Source organism: Nycticebus coucang, chromosome 1 (genome assembly GCF_027406575.1).
Source record: "Nycticebus coucang isolate mNycCou1 chromosome 1, mNycCou1.pri, whole genome shotgun sequence".
In the NCBI taxonomy this organism is placed as follows: domain Eukaryota; kingdom Metazoa; phylum Chordata; class Mammalia; order Primates; family Lorisidae; genus Nycticebus; species Nycticebus coucang.
In genome coordinates, this window is record NC_069780.1 from 26,938,631 (window position 1) to 26,955,932 (window position 17,302).

Sequence of the window (17,302 nt, forward strand, 5' to 3'; positions counted from 1 at the left end):
ATTTTTTCCAGCACCACCAACCTGGTACGGGGCACAGAAATCTACATGTTTTACTAAGCTACCCCGATGATATCTAAGTAGGCTTGAGTTTAAGAGCTTCTGGCATAGGATTCCATAGATAACCACCTCTCACTTTTGTCAAAAAGTGGCTAGCTAGTTGATAACCTACAGTCAAACTTTGGCCAAGCAAGAAGTCCTTTTTTCCTGCAATAAGCCACCCTTTGGATAGGCCTGGCCTGCAGTGGGATTGAGACTATATTGAGGTCACAGTATGGGTACTCAAGAAGGTGTGAGGTACTCACAGAAGCCATGACCCTAGCTAACAATGACTTCAGCGCTTTGGATGAAATAATCCTCTCTCCCTCCAAGTGCCTTCCGCCCACCCAAAACACAGACCAATCTGGTAGGCTGCAAAAGTAAGGTCTTTCAGCGGTAGATTTCCCTGTAAACAGGAAGGCTCTGACAAGCTTTACCTAAGCCTATTCCAGCTATGTTGTAATTCTATATATAAATAGAACAGTTGCTGCAGGAATACTGGATAAGTCAGAGGAAAGGTCTGTCTTAAGCTGATGTGACACATTTCAGAATAGGAGTAGAACTAGATTCAACTGATGACAGAGCTGATCCCTAAATGAGATTTATCTTTGAAGTAAATATCAGCAGAGATATTCCACATGCCCCTACCCCCACACAAACAGAGCCTCCTCCATCATCAGCATCCTCAAACAGAATGGTGCATTTGCTAGTTGATGAACCCACAGTGACACATTATTTGTCACCCATTGTTTACATTAGGGTTCACTTTGGTGTTGTACATTCTATAGAGTTGAATAAATGTATAATATATATAATGACATGTATCCACCATTATAGTGTCATACAGAGTAGTTTCACTGCCCTTAAAATCCTCTGTGCACCCAAGACCTATTCATTCTTTCCTCCCCCCAACCTCTGGCAACTACTGATGTTTTAATTATTCCATATATATGTATATAACATACATATCATATAGTATGTAGTATTGCTGTGAATCTGAAACTGGTCTTTAAGAAGTCTTAAAAAGAAAAAATCAATGAAAGGGGGAAAGTTCAGATAAATCATTGGTAATTTGGAGAGGGGGGAAACTAGTTGAATTATTTCATTTCATATATACAAAGTAAATTCTAAGGGGATTAATAAGATAAATTTATTTTTAAAAGCAAACCTGAAGAAATAGAATACACATTTGTTAAGCCTCTGAATATAAGTATTTCTCAACTTAAAAGTAATAAAATAAAATAAAATAATCAGTCCAGGCATGGTGACTTAGGCCTGTAATCCTCTGGGAGGCTGAGGTGAGTGATATTGCCTGAGCTCACAGGTTCAAGATCAGCCTGAGCCAGAGTGAGACCCCACCTCTAAAAATAGCCAGGCATTGGGGCAGGCACCTGTAGTTCCAGCTACTTAGGAGCCTGAGGCAAGAGAATCACTTGAGCCTAGGAGTTTGAGGTTGCTGTGAGTTATGATGGCATGGCACTCCACCAACGGTGACAAAGTGAGACTCTGTCTCAAAATAAAATAAAATAATCAGTGGATATGACCTGGTAATTCCTGAAAACTCCTATATATGTCAAACATCTTAAATATAAACTAAACTAGAAAAAACTATTGGCAGCAAACAATGAAAAATAAAAGTCTGAATATCTGTATGATAAGATTTACATAACTAAAGTAAAATATAAGGTCTCAATGACTGAGTATAAACAAACCACATAAGAAGAAATCAAAATGGTAACAAATCTGTGGGGAAATTAACCTTTCTGTAATCAAAGAAATACACATTGAAACAAATTAATAGGCCAGACAAGGTGGCTCACACCTGTACTCCCAGCACTTGGGAGGCCAAGATGGGAGGATCACTTGAGGCCAGGTGTTCAAGACCAGCCTGAACAACATAATGAGACCTTGTCTTTACAAAAAATAATATATAGAAAAATTATCCATATGTGGTGACATGCACCCATAGGCCCAGCTACTTCAGAGGTTGAGGCAAGAAGGCTCAGATGAGTGCAGGTGTTTGAGGTTGCAGTGAGCTATGATGACACTTCTGCACTTTAACCTGGGCGACAGAGTGAAACTGACTTACAAATGACTAGTCAGCACACATTGCTAGTATCCTTATGAAAGGGATACTTCAGAATGCATTTTGCTGTCTGTAGCAAGTCAGAGTGCTCATACATTTCGACAGAACTCTGGAACTGACAGAGTTCCACTTCTGGGACTCTACTTAGAAAAATACTCCAAAATATGGAAAGCATTATATACCGTGAGTTACATATAGTATTGTTCATATGAAAGATTTGGCCACAGATTAAAGATCAAAGAGTGGAGGCAACTCCCTGCCATCACCTGGGCCATATCCTTCCCATTTCTGAGCCTTTACCCATGTCTTTTCTGGCCTCGGACTGTCTCCTGGTCCCTCGTCTATGAGCTGACTCCTCGTATTTATCCTTCCCCATTTTTGTTCAGCATCTTGGAGGCTCCCTTCACTGTTCCCTCAACACCTGCTATGTTCTTCCATCCTGGCACTTAGAGACTATCTGAAATTACCTGTCACCTGCCTGTCTCTACTCTGCTGTGACTCCTTCTAGCCTGTGGCTCTTTTTAATCTGAAAATCACCAGTGCCCTGTAGATGTGGCAGATGCTTGATAAATATTTATTAAAGAGTTGTTTGCTCAAACTTTATAGCTATTAAGGAAGTTGAGTATGCAAAGTATGTGGCAATGTGTGAATACATTATAATGTTAAAATATAAAGGTAACATGTGTGGAATTATCTCCAAGTAATACTGTTAAATAAAAAAGCAAAGTGCAAAATATGTATTATACACAATAAGCTACCATTTTGTAAACACATCAGGTGTATTGGTGTAAGCACATATTTTCTTGTTAATAGATGGGCCATCTATGGAAGAAAATAAAAGAAACTGGTAACAGTGTGTTAGGGTACAATGGGGGCAAAATAAAGAAGCAAAAGATATTAGTGGAAGGACCTGCTTTATTTTTACATAAACCCTTTGGTTTGTTTTTGGAATGTGTACTATGTATATGATATACCTGTTTTGAAAAGTAAAGCAATCTACAAAATTGTATGCAATTATGTGGGAGAAAAAAATTGAGTTAATGTTTGCCAAGTAATAACAGTTGTGAGGTTGTGGGTGATTATGTTTTTATGTTTCTGATTTCCAATTTTTTTAATGTGGTTATATTGCTTTTATAATTAAAAAGATTACACCATAAATAAAGACATAAGCAAGTAACTAAGTAATCGCTATATTTATTTCACACAACCCTTTCACGACTCAGTAAATTCTGATCTATTATAAGGAGAAAGGGAGAGTAATTTTCTGCCTCAAGCCTGCTGAAGGCCATCTCCTTTATAATGCTGAGGTTGAAAATGGTTAATAAGTTTAATCACTGAAAGTTAATCAGCCCTTCAAGTGGCAGTGAAAACAGGTAGAATGTTTTCTTTTAGTAGTTGCCCAGCTGAACAGCAAGCTATGACAACAGCATTTTAACCCCAAACACCGAATTTAAAGAGCTTGTCTGTCCGTCTCGGGCTGAGTTTTACTCTTGCCGCCCACACTCCTGCCTCCCTGCTCGACCCTCTCACTGTCTCTCTGCTCCTCTACTCCTGTGTTTTTCTTTAATCTTCTCTGTAGCCAGCCCTTATTGCCAACCCTCCCCCTGCTGCCACCTTCCTCTCTGATCCCTGGTGGTGTTCCAATATCCCCCTCTTTAGACAAATACATGTTTTGAGACAACCCGCCCCCTAGGCCAAACCTGGGTTCTCATTTCCCTCACCAATGCTTGGTTCAGGAAGGGCAGGTAACCCAATTCTGCTCAATGAGATGAGAGAACAGTCTTCCGGGGCCTTCTGTGCATCTAAGACATGGTCTCTTTTTGCCCTTGGATTCAGTTGTGTTTGCATGTGATCCCTGATCCTCTGTAGCTCTAATCGAGACCATGCAAGAGTGGCAGGGAGAAAAGATTAAAAGAACCTGCGCCTTCATGCCTTTGTTGCTTGACCGACTTAACCAGCCTTGAAGGTCAGTCACCCTATCTCAGAGCTTCCTGTCAGATGAGACAACTTGCTTGGTTAACACATTTTGACAGAGGTTTTCCGTTTCCCTCAGCTGAAACTATCCTGACTTAAACTCTCCTTTTTGAAGTTCTCTCCCTCACTCTTTATTGATTTCCTCTTCTTGAATCTCCACCAGTGTTTCGCACATTTCTTGTATGTACTTCACAGTTGAGGACGAGGCTGGGGGTTGCCAGGGTAGATCCAGGCCAGAGCCACCTATGAATCTGTCTCTAACGAGTTGGGATTCAGTAGGAAAGGGATCCTGCATGTGGCTGAGATAGAGGTGTTCACATGACAGCTGTTGGGCCTGCCTTTCCAGGAGGAAACAGAGACTCCTCCTCCCCCTCTGCAAAAAGAGGAAGGAAGCCTAAAGTTGGAAAGAAACACTAGAGAAACAGCTACAGCGTCTCTGACAAGGCAGCTGAAAGCCTTCTGGCCCCGCTCAAGATCTTCTACATTTGAGTTTCTTCAAGAGGACCCTGTCCTTGAGGTTATGAGACTTTCAGATAGACATTCTATCACATCTCATTTGGGCTTTAGCTGCTTTGAAATGGGTATCTCAAATTTGCAAATCAGACAGCCTTGATTAAAACAAAGGGTCACCCTACCTCAAATCCTTTGTGAAATGAGGTCAACTTAAAATAGATTTTTAATTAGACATGATGTAAAATTAAACCGTATTTTGTTATGGTTAATGAATTAAATATTGTACCTTCTATTCTTTCATTGAAAAGTGAGCAAATCAAACGGTGTATTTCTCTAAAAAAACAATTAAGTGATCTCCTGGGATTGTACCACTTCCATGCCCCTCTTGCCCCTGCCCACACAAACTCTGTAAAGAAGAGCAGTACTTGGGGGTGGGGGGGTGGAAGAATGCAAAAAGAGGGCATATCTTTCCCATAAATATGACAGAACAAGCATATGTTGTATACAGTTGTTTCACCTTTCAAAATCAATTATAATTGTGCAGTGAAATAGAATTTTATCTTTCACAAAATATGACAGCACAGTCACTGATTTTTTTTTTTTTTAAATCCTGCTGTTCCACCTTTGGTGACAGCACCTCAGTTTCCCTGCTGGGAAATAGCTGAACCTGTGTGAACGAGGCCAGGCTCCGCTCTTAACCTGCCAGGCGAGCTCGTGACACAAGTCCAGCCAATTAGAGACTCCCTTCCTGATACCAATCAGAGTGATAGAAAGCAACAAAAAACACCTGGAGTTCATTACTTGCAGCTCCTAAGGAAGTCCAAAGCTGGAAGTTTAAGCTTGGGATCCTCCTAGTTCTTCCACCCTCCCTCTGGTCCCATAAGCTAGCCCATTTATTTCCAGTGAATTTTCTTTGTGAATGAATTAGTCAAAACCCTTTTCTGTGGCTTAGACCAAAACATCCTAATCAATACTATGTGAACTTTTAAAACTGCATCTTGCAGAGAAAAAAGTTAACAAAATGAAGATATTTTCTTGAGAGCCCAGCACAGGGCTCAAGCCTGTAGTTCTGGCACCTTGGGAGGCCAAGGTGGGTAATCTCTTAAGGCCAAAAGTTCAAGCCAGCCTGTGTCCGTTAGTTAGTGAGTCCCCATCTCTTTAAAAGGATAAATAGGATATTATCATAATATTTAGGAAACAAAATATTTTTAAAGAATCACTCATGACAACGTTCCCAAAGAAAACTATTGTCACTGTATACTGTCTCTATATTGGTATATTTTGTTCATTCATAAATACTTCATATGCTCGATCTCATTCTGCAGAGAAAAAAAAATCTATTGTATCTTCATTTGCCAGTGCCTCTAAATAGTACAGAGAAATCCTCCATCAGAATGGAAGCTACATCCTTCTCAATTTCCAGGTTATGGTTGCCAGTCAAGATTCTAACTTCATTGCCCTAGAGGCCCTGAGCATCTTCCTTTTCTACCACACACATAGTATGAATCTTTGTTTCTATTGTTATAAAGCAAAAGTGCTTGCATGTTGCCTTACATTTCTACCTTGATTCTACCCCCAAACAATCTCAAAATGCTATTCCCCACTCCACAAACTCCACCTTTCCATCCATCACCAAATCAATTTGCAGAGTTAAGCATAATTCAACCCCTTATGAAATCTGCCTCACTTAACACCAGGCACTAATTTTCCCTGTCACCATTTGGTTTCTTTTACCTTCTAAAAACTTTGCTTCTGTGATATATCCCTTTCTAATGGAAACATAATTTCTGGGATATGGAACTCAATATCTAGAAACAGGAATGGATATTAACAGATTCATCAGATATCTGTTTAGCTTTTATTATATAGAATCAATCAACCTAACAACAAATATTTATTGAGCACATCTTCTGTTAATGCACCTGTGCCCTAAGATTGTAATTGGAAGAAATAGACAAAAAAAGGTAAGACCGTGGATCAGATTGGATTAAGTCCTACAATTGCAACAAAGTGGGATATGCATATTATAGATGTTCAGAATAAAATTATTTTAAAACCCCATTGAATTCTATTTTTTCTTTTCTCCCTCTCTTTCTCTCTTCTGTAGTAGTGGCCTTTACTAAGTGGAATTCCTAGGGGGCTGGGCCCAGTGGCGCATGCCTGTAATCCTTGCACTTTGGGAGACTGAGGCAGGCAGATTATTTGAGCTCAGGAGTTCAAGCTCAGCCTGAGCAAGAGTGAGATCCCATTCTACTAAAAATAGAGGAACTAGTCGGGCGCAATGGACTGCGCTTGTAGTCCTAGTTACTCTAGAGGCTGAGGCAAGAGGATTACTCAAGACAGAGAGTTTGGGGTTGCTGTGAGCTTTGATGCCACAGCACTCTACCCAAGGCAACAGAGTGAGACTCTGTCTCAAAACAAAATAAAACAAAAAAAGCTAAGTGAAATTACTAGGACCAAAAATCTAAACCAAATGCCTTATATCTGAATCACTGACTTGAATGAGATCAAGACTCTGAAAGATGAAGTTTTAAAATTGAAACTTAAATCACAGTGGTGCACATATTGTGGAAAACACTATGGTGGTTCCTCAAAATGTTAAACATATCCAGCAACTCCACATCTAGGCATATACCACAAAGAATTGAAAGCAGGGACCCAATCTGTACACCAGTGCTCATAGCAGCACAATAGCCAAAACGTGCAGAAAACGCAAGAGGTCATCAACAGATGAATGAATAAACAAAATCTAATATATAGACATGGGATTTCATTCAGCCTTAAAAAGGAATAAGATTCTGATAGTTGCTACAACATGGATGAACCTTGAAGACATTACACAGAGGGAAACAAGCCAGACACAAGAAGACAAATATTGTATGATTCCACTTGTGTGATCTACTTAGAGTACTTGAATTCTTAGAGACAGAAAGTAGAGTAGACGTTACCAGAGGCTCACAGGAAAGAGGATGGGACATTACTGTTCCCTGGGTACAGAGGTTCTGTTTGGGATGATGAAAAGGTTCTGGAAACAGTGGTGATGGTTACATAGCTTTGTAAAGGTATTTAATTCCACTAAACTAACTTAGAAATGGTTAAGATGGTCAAATTGATGTTATGTATATTTTACCACAATATCCACTTAACAACAAATGACAAACTGAGGAATTGTTCAAAATATAGGGATAAGTTGCTCTCACAAATCTAAATATGATCACAATTGAATGTCCAATATATGCAATCTAGGGCTGTGAGTTATGTGTACTCTCACTTTAGGAAGTCTAAGAGAATTACAAAAATAAATTAAGAGGTGATTGTATACAAAAGGATCTATTTTACTGAGGGATTTATTCAAGAATTCCTTTAAATGAAGAGCAAATTCCCTAGTAAACTTAATGGTTCAGTAATTAATCACTAACAACCCAACCAACGCTGATGAGAGCAGCAACACTTCTTGTTTATTATTTATTTATTTATTTGAGACAGAGTCTCAAGCTGTCACTATGGGTAGAGATGGGGTCTCGCTATTGCTCAGGCTGGTCTCGAACTTGTGAGCTCAAGCAATCCACCTGCCTTGGCCTCCCAGAGTACAACACTCTTTGTAAAGAGGTGTCTGTGATATTTGCAGCAGCATATCTACAAGGTGGGCATCCCACTCTAGCACACAATCCTAGGCAGCACATCAGCCCAACCTCACCTCTGTCCTCTATGGAAGACTCTGACCCCTCATACAAGAATCTAACACATCTCAAGTGCATTGGCATGTGGTAGTGAGAGACAGCATAGCTACCATCCAAGCTGATGACCTGAGTTTTCATTTCAGTAGTTGAGCTACCTCCTCTGATAGACATTAAACTCTTAGAAGACAGGGATCATGTTTTTTGTAGTGTGTTTCCTTGCAAGCGTTCCACTCATGCTGGGTGAACAGTATTATTTAGTGAATAAGTGAATAAATGAATGAATAACTTTAATCAAAAAATAGCCGTGGAATGTCCAACAAAAATAGTTATAAAGCAGCTCTGAATTCTAACATATAGAAATCTCATACTCTCCAAAAGGTAAAGTGAGAAAAATCTGTGTTTAAGTTTATCATCTTCTCCTACAAAAGGAACGCATTTTCTATTGCATTTGTAACTCTGCCTTGTACCCAAATGCACCACATTCACAATAAGTACTATTGACAGAATGAATGACAAGGCAAAAAATAGCTTGCAGTACTTTTCATTTTTTACAAGTGTGGAAAGCATATTAAACCATCTGCTGATTAAAAATATGCATGTTTTCACTTGCATATGAATCAAATTAACATACATAAATCTAACATCTTCACTTCACTAGATTTGCAGCCATAACCAATGTAATTTTTCATGTTTCTTCAAATTCATCAATTCCAGAGTGACATAATTAAGTTATTAGGCATAAAATACACAGTAATGATTTATAACTGAAAAATAACTTTTGTTTTATTTCGATTCAATGATCATGTATCCTCTAAAACTAAAAAAGGCATAAGATTATTGAAAATCTAAAATTTTATGTTTAAATCCCCTCTATAAATACTTTAGATTTATAAACTAAATCTAAAGGAAACTAAAATCTGAGGTAAAGAACAAGAGCTCATCCCTCAGTATGAGGAATTATCAATAGTATTAGCAAAAGTTCTATGTTGAACCCTGGAACCTCTATGCCTTATATAACCCCAGAAATGTGTAAGCTTCCAAAGTGAAGCTTCTATAACTTCAGCTTCTACCTGTTGAACCCTAACTTTGCTCCAGCTGGTCCATCTGCACCTTCTCTCCAAGACTCTGCCCAAGGCAGGGAAAAGTCTCAGGGAACTAGAGAAATATTCTGTATACCATCACAGGAATGGACCAAGCTATATCCGGGGAGGATAAACCGCAAACTTATATCAGACAATGCCAGGTCTGGGACAAGACAATAAGGTGTCCAATCGTTGTTACTAAGAGATACCCTGGCCCTTCCTCTTTAACTTCATGATCCCTTGGGATTCACCATCACCCCCTGGAGCATCTCTCTAGGACCAAGAATGTAGCCTGGGAATCTCTAGCACCCAGCCTGCCCTTGCATTCTGCTACTGACATGCTTCTGGCACCATAAACCTGGTACCATATAATGCCCAGCACTTTGGTCACCGGGTCTACCCAGAACTGCTGTCACTCAGCTCATGAGAGCAATAGGAATCTTTCTATAACAAAGCTTTCCAACCTTTTCAGGTAATAAGAATCTTCTAGGGCTATTGATAATAAACACAGATTCCTGGGCCTGTTCTCTAGACATTTATATTTAGTGGGCCTGAGATCCACTTGGGAATTTTAGAAAATACTGAGTTCAAACATTCCCTGTCATGCTTACCTGAGTGTCTGGGTAAGGAGGATCCTGGTTGGATCCTTCTTGGATCCAAGCTCAGAAGAAGTCTGCATAAGTCCAAGGCATGTTATCATTATCTTTATTATATGCCTTTAGTCTTATCGCTAAGGCATGTGCCCAGCCTGGGTGAGCCTCTTTCAGTATACAGGACTAAGTGACCGGCCACAGTACATGAGATCTTAGAAGATGGACTAGGACAAGGAGTCACCAGAGGCAGAGGAGAGAGGGAGGAAGAGGAGCAATGGCTGGAATCTGGACATTAATGCATATGTATCTCTCTTTTTTTTTTAAGAGACAGGATCTCACTATGTTACTCAGGCTGGCCTTGAGCTCTTGGGCTCAAGTGATCCTCCTGCCTTTGTGTAGCTGAGAATACAGGCATACACCACCACACCCAGCTTGCATATACACGTATGAGGTCTGACAATCAAGTTCACCAACTCATCCTAGAAAATGTGCTACATACCTCATTGCTAAATATCACTATTGGTCACCAGTCACCTTCGAAGTAATGCCCAACAGAGGTAAGAGTGAAGGCATAAAATCGGGAAATACTTCGAAGGTGACTGTAAGGATACTCAGCAATCAGGTATGCTGCAGTATTTCTAAGATGAGTTTGAGAACTTAACTGTTAAACCCCATATATTTCAATTCACAGTTGCTTTGGCTGCTGATATAAATCAAAGGGTGAAGGAAGGAGAAGCAGGGAGAAAATATAAACAGCTGGGTAAATTCAGTCCTCTGTTCAATATGAATTTCAGATATTAAAGAATGAATGTGTTAGCTGAATTATTCATATATTGAATTTCCTTTTTATTTTTTAGTACTGCTATGTGAATGAATTTGAGTTGGGCTTTCAGACAACAATTAAGGTGTTAAGATAAGAACCTGTATGATAGGGTACCACCTACATGAAGTCTCCACAACTGGGGAAAGATTTCTCTACTGGCAGTTTTGCTGCTGCCTTACCATACATCAAAGATGGATATAGTTTGAACACAGTCCCCCCACAGAAACTAAGCCCAAACCCTTCACTACAATATTGATGAAGAAAAATTGCAATGATGCCAGAAATGAAAGAAATGAGTTTTCTTGCAGGATGCTGGAAGATAATTTGGTTGTTATCCACTCTTTCTTTTTTCTTTGAGACCTGAACAAGAAGTTGTGAGTTAAATAGTACCCTGCAGAATTGCCTGGCATTAAGAAAAAGAAAATCTTGTTCCACGTGTCCATAAAAGGAAGGTGAATTCAGTCTTCTGTGATTGAATAAGTTCCTGAATAGCAATAGGGAAATGGACTCGCTTTTTATGTTCCCATCTAAACCTATGATTATACAACCAAATATTAGCAGTTCAACCTCAGCAAAGGCACATTGTACAAGAAAATAGCATGGAGAGAAGCATTTAAATCTCCTAGATGCAATTGTTTGGGAAGGATCCTTTCAGTTTCTGAATACATTTTAAAAGGCAGAAGAATTCAGAGTTAACTTTCCTCATGTCAGAAATTCATCTTAGGCCCTTTAGAAGTTTTGATTCTTTCCACTGTGACAAACATTCCCAAAGAGTGCAATTGCAGCCAGGACATAGCTTTGGGACAATTAGGAAATATACCAGATGCCAAAAACATATTAGGGCTAAATAGAGTAGCCTCCTTGGACTGTCACATAAAATATGCAAAAGATACTTGACAATTCTAATTTTCAATTATAAATGCGTATGTCTCATTACTTTTTTCTCAAAAAGGTTTCAACAAAAAGTTTTTCCTTGCTCATCCTGCTGATAAAACTTCAATCACTGAAACTTTCCCTTTAAAACTAACAAGGCTTTTTATCTCTCTACGCTGGCCAGATAACGATTTTACAGCCTGCTCAGAATTACCAGAGAGCTGAAACTGGAACGCACAGATAAGTGAGATCCCTGTAGATAAACCATATAATTCAGGGCAGCCAGAGTTGCAGCCTCTTCCCTCACTTAACCTTGCACCAAAGCTGCTACAGGTAATTTGATTCCCCACGTACCTTTCTGTGTTGGAATAGAGAGTGAATTTTAGGGAGATGTTAGACTTGCCAAGGGAGGGAGGCAATGCCTTGTGAAGGAAGTAAAACAGAGCAAGGACTTAGGAGATTGAATTGAACTAACTGTGCCAGCTGAAATCCAATACTTCACTACTCAGAAACCTTAGTTTCCTTACCCAAAAGGGTGGATATTGGTCTGAACCTGTGGGATGGAGATTCTGAGATCTGGAAGGATTCTCCAAAGTCCCCGCTCGGGCCCAGTGGGGAAGTAAGTGGATTCTGGACTGTGGTTCTCTCAGGACGGTTTTGCTTTGACCTGTTTACACATCAGGGCTGTTGTACAAGATTTCATTTTCTGAAAGGTACCCGATATTGAGGAAAACTAAAACATCTGTTTCCTTTTAGCTCTACCACCATCTGATTTTTTTAAGTCAATGATGAGAGGAGATGACTACCTGCTAGACAGAGGCTCTCAGTGAAAGTATAGGTATTGACGGAATGGGTGAAACCGACCAGGGGCTTACAGAATGTGGACAAGGAAACGTGAAAAGAAACCCAGAGGCGCACCACTCTTCCTGGCAAGGGAAGAAGGCTGTGGTACTTCTTCTTGCTTTTTCACAACAAACTTCTACCCCTTTCCCAATGGTTCTCAACTCTGGCTGCCCAACAAAACCACCCAAGGAGCTATGATATGATACAGGGGTCTCACCTCCACCTCAGCGGATTCTGCTTAAACAGATGTGGGGATGGATGGCCTTTTAAAAAGAAGATCCAGAGGTGATTTTGATGTGCAACTAAGATTAAGGACTTAGGCTTAGCATTAGCTCTCTTAAAAGACATTAATGACCCCCCACAATGTTAGTTATCACTCTTAGGCAGATGACTCCATATCTCACTCTCTCAGAACAAGCCTCTTCCCTCTGGGGGTCTGCCCAACTCTTTCCAACTGACCAACCTCACCTCCCAAGAGCCTACTCTCCTCCCAGTGACTCAGGCTCCCAGAACTTGAAGTCATCTTTGACTCCGCCATTCCCTTTGCCACCAGCTTCCTATCTGCACCAACATAATAACTCTACCCAGATATTTCATCCCAAAACAGTTCCTAGCTTTCTATTCCTTCTGCCACTCTTTGATACAGGCTCCTTTTAGTGCTAGATAAATTGTTCACAGCCATCTGACAGGGTGTCATTCTCCCATGTTTACCCACTTTGATCCAACCCAATTGGACTTGTTAGCCCTTTGTTTAACACCACAATGGGTCCCTGCTGCCAGCCTTTCACAAAAAGCCCCTCATCTATCTTTCAGGATCCACAATAGAAACTTCATCTAAGCTTCTAGCCTCATCTTTGATTACACAGCAGCATGAACACAGTCCAGGACTAAAGAGCATCACTCTTTCTTTTGTAAACATGTCCTAGGCTTTCCTGATTTTATGCCTTCACTCTTACCTCTGTTGGCCTAAAATATCCTCCTCCCTATTCTATGCTACCTCCCTCCTAAAAGCTCTCCACTCTCTACAAGTGAATCTGAACCTCAGTAACATTGTGCTTGAAGGTCAACTCTTTCGTGGCAGCCACTATGTCCTGTCTTGTTGCATGGTTACCTTCAGCTATATCTCATCCACTTTACTGAGGTGTCACTTCTTCAGAGCACTGTCTCGTGAGCCCAACAGCTGTAGGGAAAGAGAGTGAGCTTTGGAGCCAGAAAGTCTTATGTGTAAATTCCAGTTCTGCCAACTAACAGCTGTTTGAACTGTTAAATTATTTAAACTCCCCCACTTCAGTTTCTCCATCTTAAATTAATATTTAAGACCGAAATATTAATATATCTAGTTCCTTGGATTAGGATGAAGTTCTGAATGAGATTATGCATATCAAGTGCCTGACACACACAAAAAGGCTCTAGAGAAATGGTAGTTCTCATTAACAAATGTGATGTGGAGGCTTAATAGGCTTTTATCTATAATGGAAGGTGATGTTCAGTTAATCTACCGTGATGGAACTATTTTCTATAGATATTCACCACCTTCTCCTTCTTACTCATTAAGAAGATTACAGGGTGCAAATAGCTTTGTCATAAAGTGATTTTTGGTCTTCTGGATATATACCTAGTAGAGGAATTTCAGGATTGAATGGCAGGTCTATTTTTAGATCCCTAAGTGTTCTCCAAACTTCTTTCCAAAAGGAATGTATTAGTTTGCATTCCCACCAGCAGTGCAGAAGTGTTCCCTTTTCTCCACATCCACACCAACATCTATGGTTATGGGATTTTGTGATGTGGGCTAGTCTTACTGGAGATAGATGATATCTCAAAGTGGTTTTGATTTGCATTTCTCTGATAATTAATGATGATGAGCATTTTTTCATGTGTCTGTAGGCCATGCACCTGTCTTCTTCAGAGAAGTTTCTGTTCAAGTCCCTTGCCCACACTGAGATGGGATTACTTATTCTTTTCTTGCTTATACGTTCGAGTTCTCTATGGATTCTGGTTATTAAACCTTTGTCAGAGACATAACCTGCAAATATCTTCTCCCATTCTGAGGGCTGTCTGCTTGCTTTACTTACTGTGTTCTTGGCTGTGCAAAAGCTTTTTAGTTTGGTCAGATCCCAGTAATGTATTTTTTGTGTTGCTTCAATTGCCTGGTATTGCAGCCCAATTCATAATTGCTAAGTCGTGGAAAATGCCCAAGTGCCCATCGACCTGTGTATGGATTAACAAATTGTAGTATATATACACTATGGAATGTTATGCAGCCTTAAAATAAATAAATAAATAAATAAAAAGTTTGAGAACCCCTGTAAAAAAAAAAAAAGGAAAGAAAAAAAAAAAAGAAAAACGTATAGCCATAGTACACATTTTTTCCCTACCAATACCTTGATTTTAATTTTAATAGATTGAAATCTATTTTGGGTGTCTGAACTGTAAGATAATAAATTTTTATTGTTGTAAGTAAAAAAAAAAAAAAAAGATGGAGACTTTACCTCTTTTATGTTTATGTGGATGGAGCTGGAACATATTCTTCTTAGCAAAGTATCTCAAGAATGGAAGAAAAAGTATCCAATGTACTCAGCCCTAATATGAAACCAATTTATAAATATCCACACTTCCCTGTGAAAGCTATAACCCAACTATAGCCCAAGATGAAGGGGAAAGAGGAGGAGGAGGGGAGGGAAGGAGGACGGATGGTTAGAGGGAGGGTAATTGGTTGGACCACACCTATGGTGCATTTTACCAGGGTACATGTTAAATCTACTAAGTGTAAAATATAAATGTCTTAACATAATAACTAAGAAAATGAGGTACAGGCTATGTTAACCAGTTTGATGAAAGTATTACAAATTGTATATAAAACCAGCACATTGTACCCCATAATTGCATTAATGTACATAGCTACGATTTAATTTAAAAAAAAAGATTACAGGGCTATTTTTATTTTTGAGAAGCAGAGAAGTAATAACTTCCTCCCTATTATCTGTTTGCCAACAATAAAAAGGATTAGTAGTAATAGTGAAATGGTAGGGACAGGGAAGAAAGAGCAAGGAAACTCCAGATTACTTACGATATCCAACAGTACATATTATGAGACATAAGATGTTGACAACTGTCTAAATATTATCAAGTTACATTATATAATATAGAAGCTAACAAGCCACCATAGTCAGGTAGTTAATTTCAGGGAGGTAGAAATCATGAAATAGCAGGAGAGCTATTGATATAATACATCAAATCACTATGTCACTACAAAAATGTAGAATTGCTTCTATAGAAGCTTAAAATACATTTGATAAGATTCAGCAACAATCCATAATAAAATTATCTTAATAGGAGAAATAGAAAAAATATTTACTCAATATAAGAAGAGGTATCAGATTAAAACCAATAGCCAGCATTATATTTAATAGCAAAACATTAGTGATGTCCCCATTAAATATATGCCTCCAAAAGGAATATTGTTTAATATTATTCTGAAAGTTGTGACCTAAGTAATAAGACATGACACAAATTTAAAGATAAACTACTAATAAAGAAGAGATAAATGACTCGTGTGACTTTCGTAATGTGGAGAGAGAGAAAAGTTCTCAGGATGTCAGGTTGGCCTTAACAGTGGCCTCTCTTTCCTTGAGGGATCCAACAGTGTCAAAAGAAAAAAAATTAAAAAAAAAAAAAGAAGAGATAAAATGGTATTTGTTTTGGAATGAAATTACTGTACAACAATAAGCCCCCCAAAATAATTTAAAAATTGATCAGTTTGGACACATTCTTCTTAGTAAAGTATCATAAGAATGGGGAAGCAAGAATCCAATGTGCTCAATTCTCACATGAAGCCAGTATATGATATAATACATAATCTCAAAAGAAAAATATTGAAATCAATTCAAGGTGGGGGCAAAGGAACAAGGGGGTGTGGAGAGGGATGGAGGGAGAGGGATGAGGGATTATAGAGTATGGCACACCTTTTGAAGGTGGGACACAATTTTAAGAAGGACTTTACCTAACAAATACAATCAGTGTAACCTAATGCTTTGTACCCTCAATGAACCCCAAATAATAATTTAAAAAAAAAACCCTCTAAAACTTGATTAAACACAAGGGCCTGAATGTAAGATAAACAGACAGAAAACAAAAGCATTCCAACAGATACGTTTTCATTTATAGATATTTATATATAGTTCACCTTTTCTAGCATGGTTAAAGATGGTTGTAAAAAAATGAATACATAAGGCCCATATATAGTAACAACAAAAATAATATAAAACATTTATAAGTAGCCTTAATGTATAACCTCTTTCAAATATTTAAAGAACAAAATTTTATTGAGATATATTTATTAAAGCTTGATAAAATGGAAAAATATACTATATTCCTAGGCAGAAAGATGTAGATATAAACATTTAAATATTTTCCAAATAATTTACCAAGCACCCACAATATACATCGTACCAAGCAAAATGCTAAGTACTGGGGATATAATCATGAACAATGCAAAGACTCTGCCCTCCTGGTGTTTAGATTCTTGTGGGGTTGACACAACAAACAAATAAAGCCTTATTATAATATAACGTCAGTTAATCACATGTGCTTTGAATAAAAAATAAAACAGGGTTGAGAGACAGAAAATGGAAGGAGGGGCATGCTGTTTATGATACAGTGGTCAGAAAAGGCCTCTGAGGAAGTAACATTTGAACAGATACTTGAATAGAATATAGTATAGTCACCTGGCTGCCTGGGACCACAGTGGGAAAAGCAAATGCAAAGACCCAGACATGCAACTGGCTTGATATAGTCCAGGAACAGAGAAATCCAGTGTAGCTGAAGCAGAGTGAGTGAGGTGGAGACTGGTAGGAGATGAA

The 17,302-nt window shown here is 38.8% G+C and overlaps 1 pseudogene; it reads left to right on the forward strand.

The window, feature by feature from the left end:
* Nucleotides 1-15,997: 15,997 nt before the first annotated feature.
* On the forward strand, nucleotides 15,998-16,088 carry LOC128593143 (uncharacterized; annotated as a pseudogene).
* The last annotated feature ends 1,214 nt before the right edge of the window (nucleotides 16,089-17,302 follow it).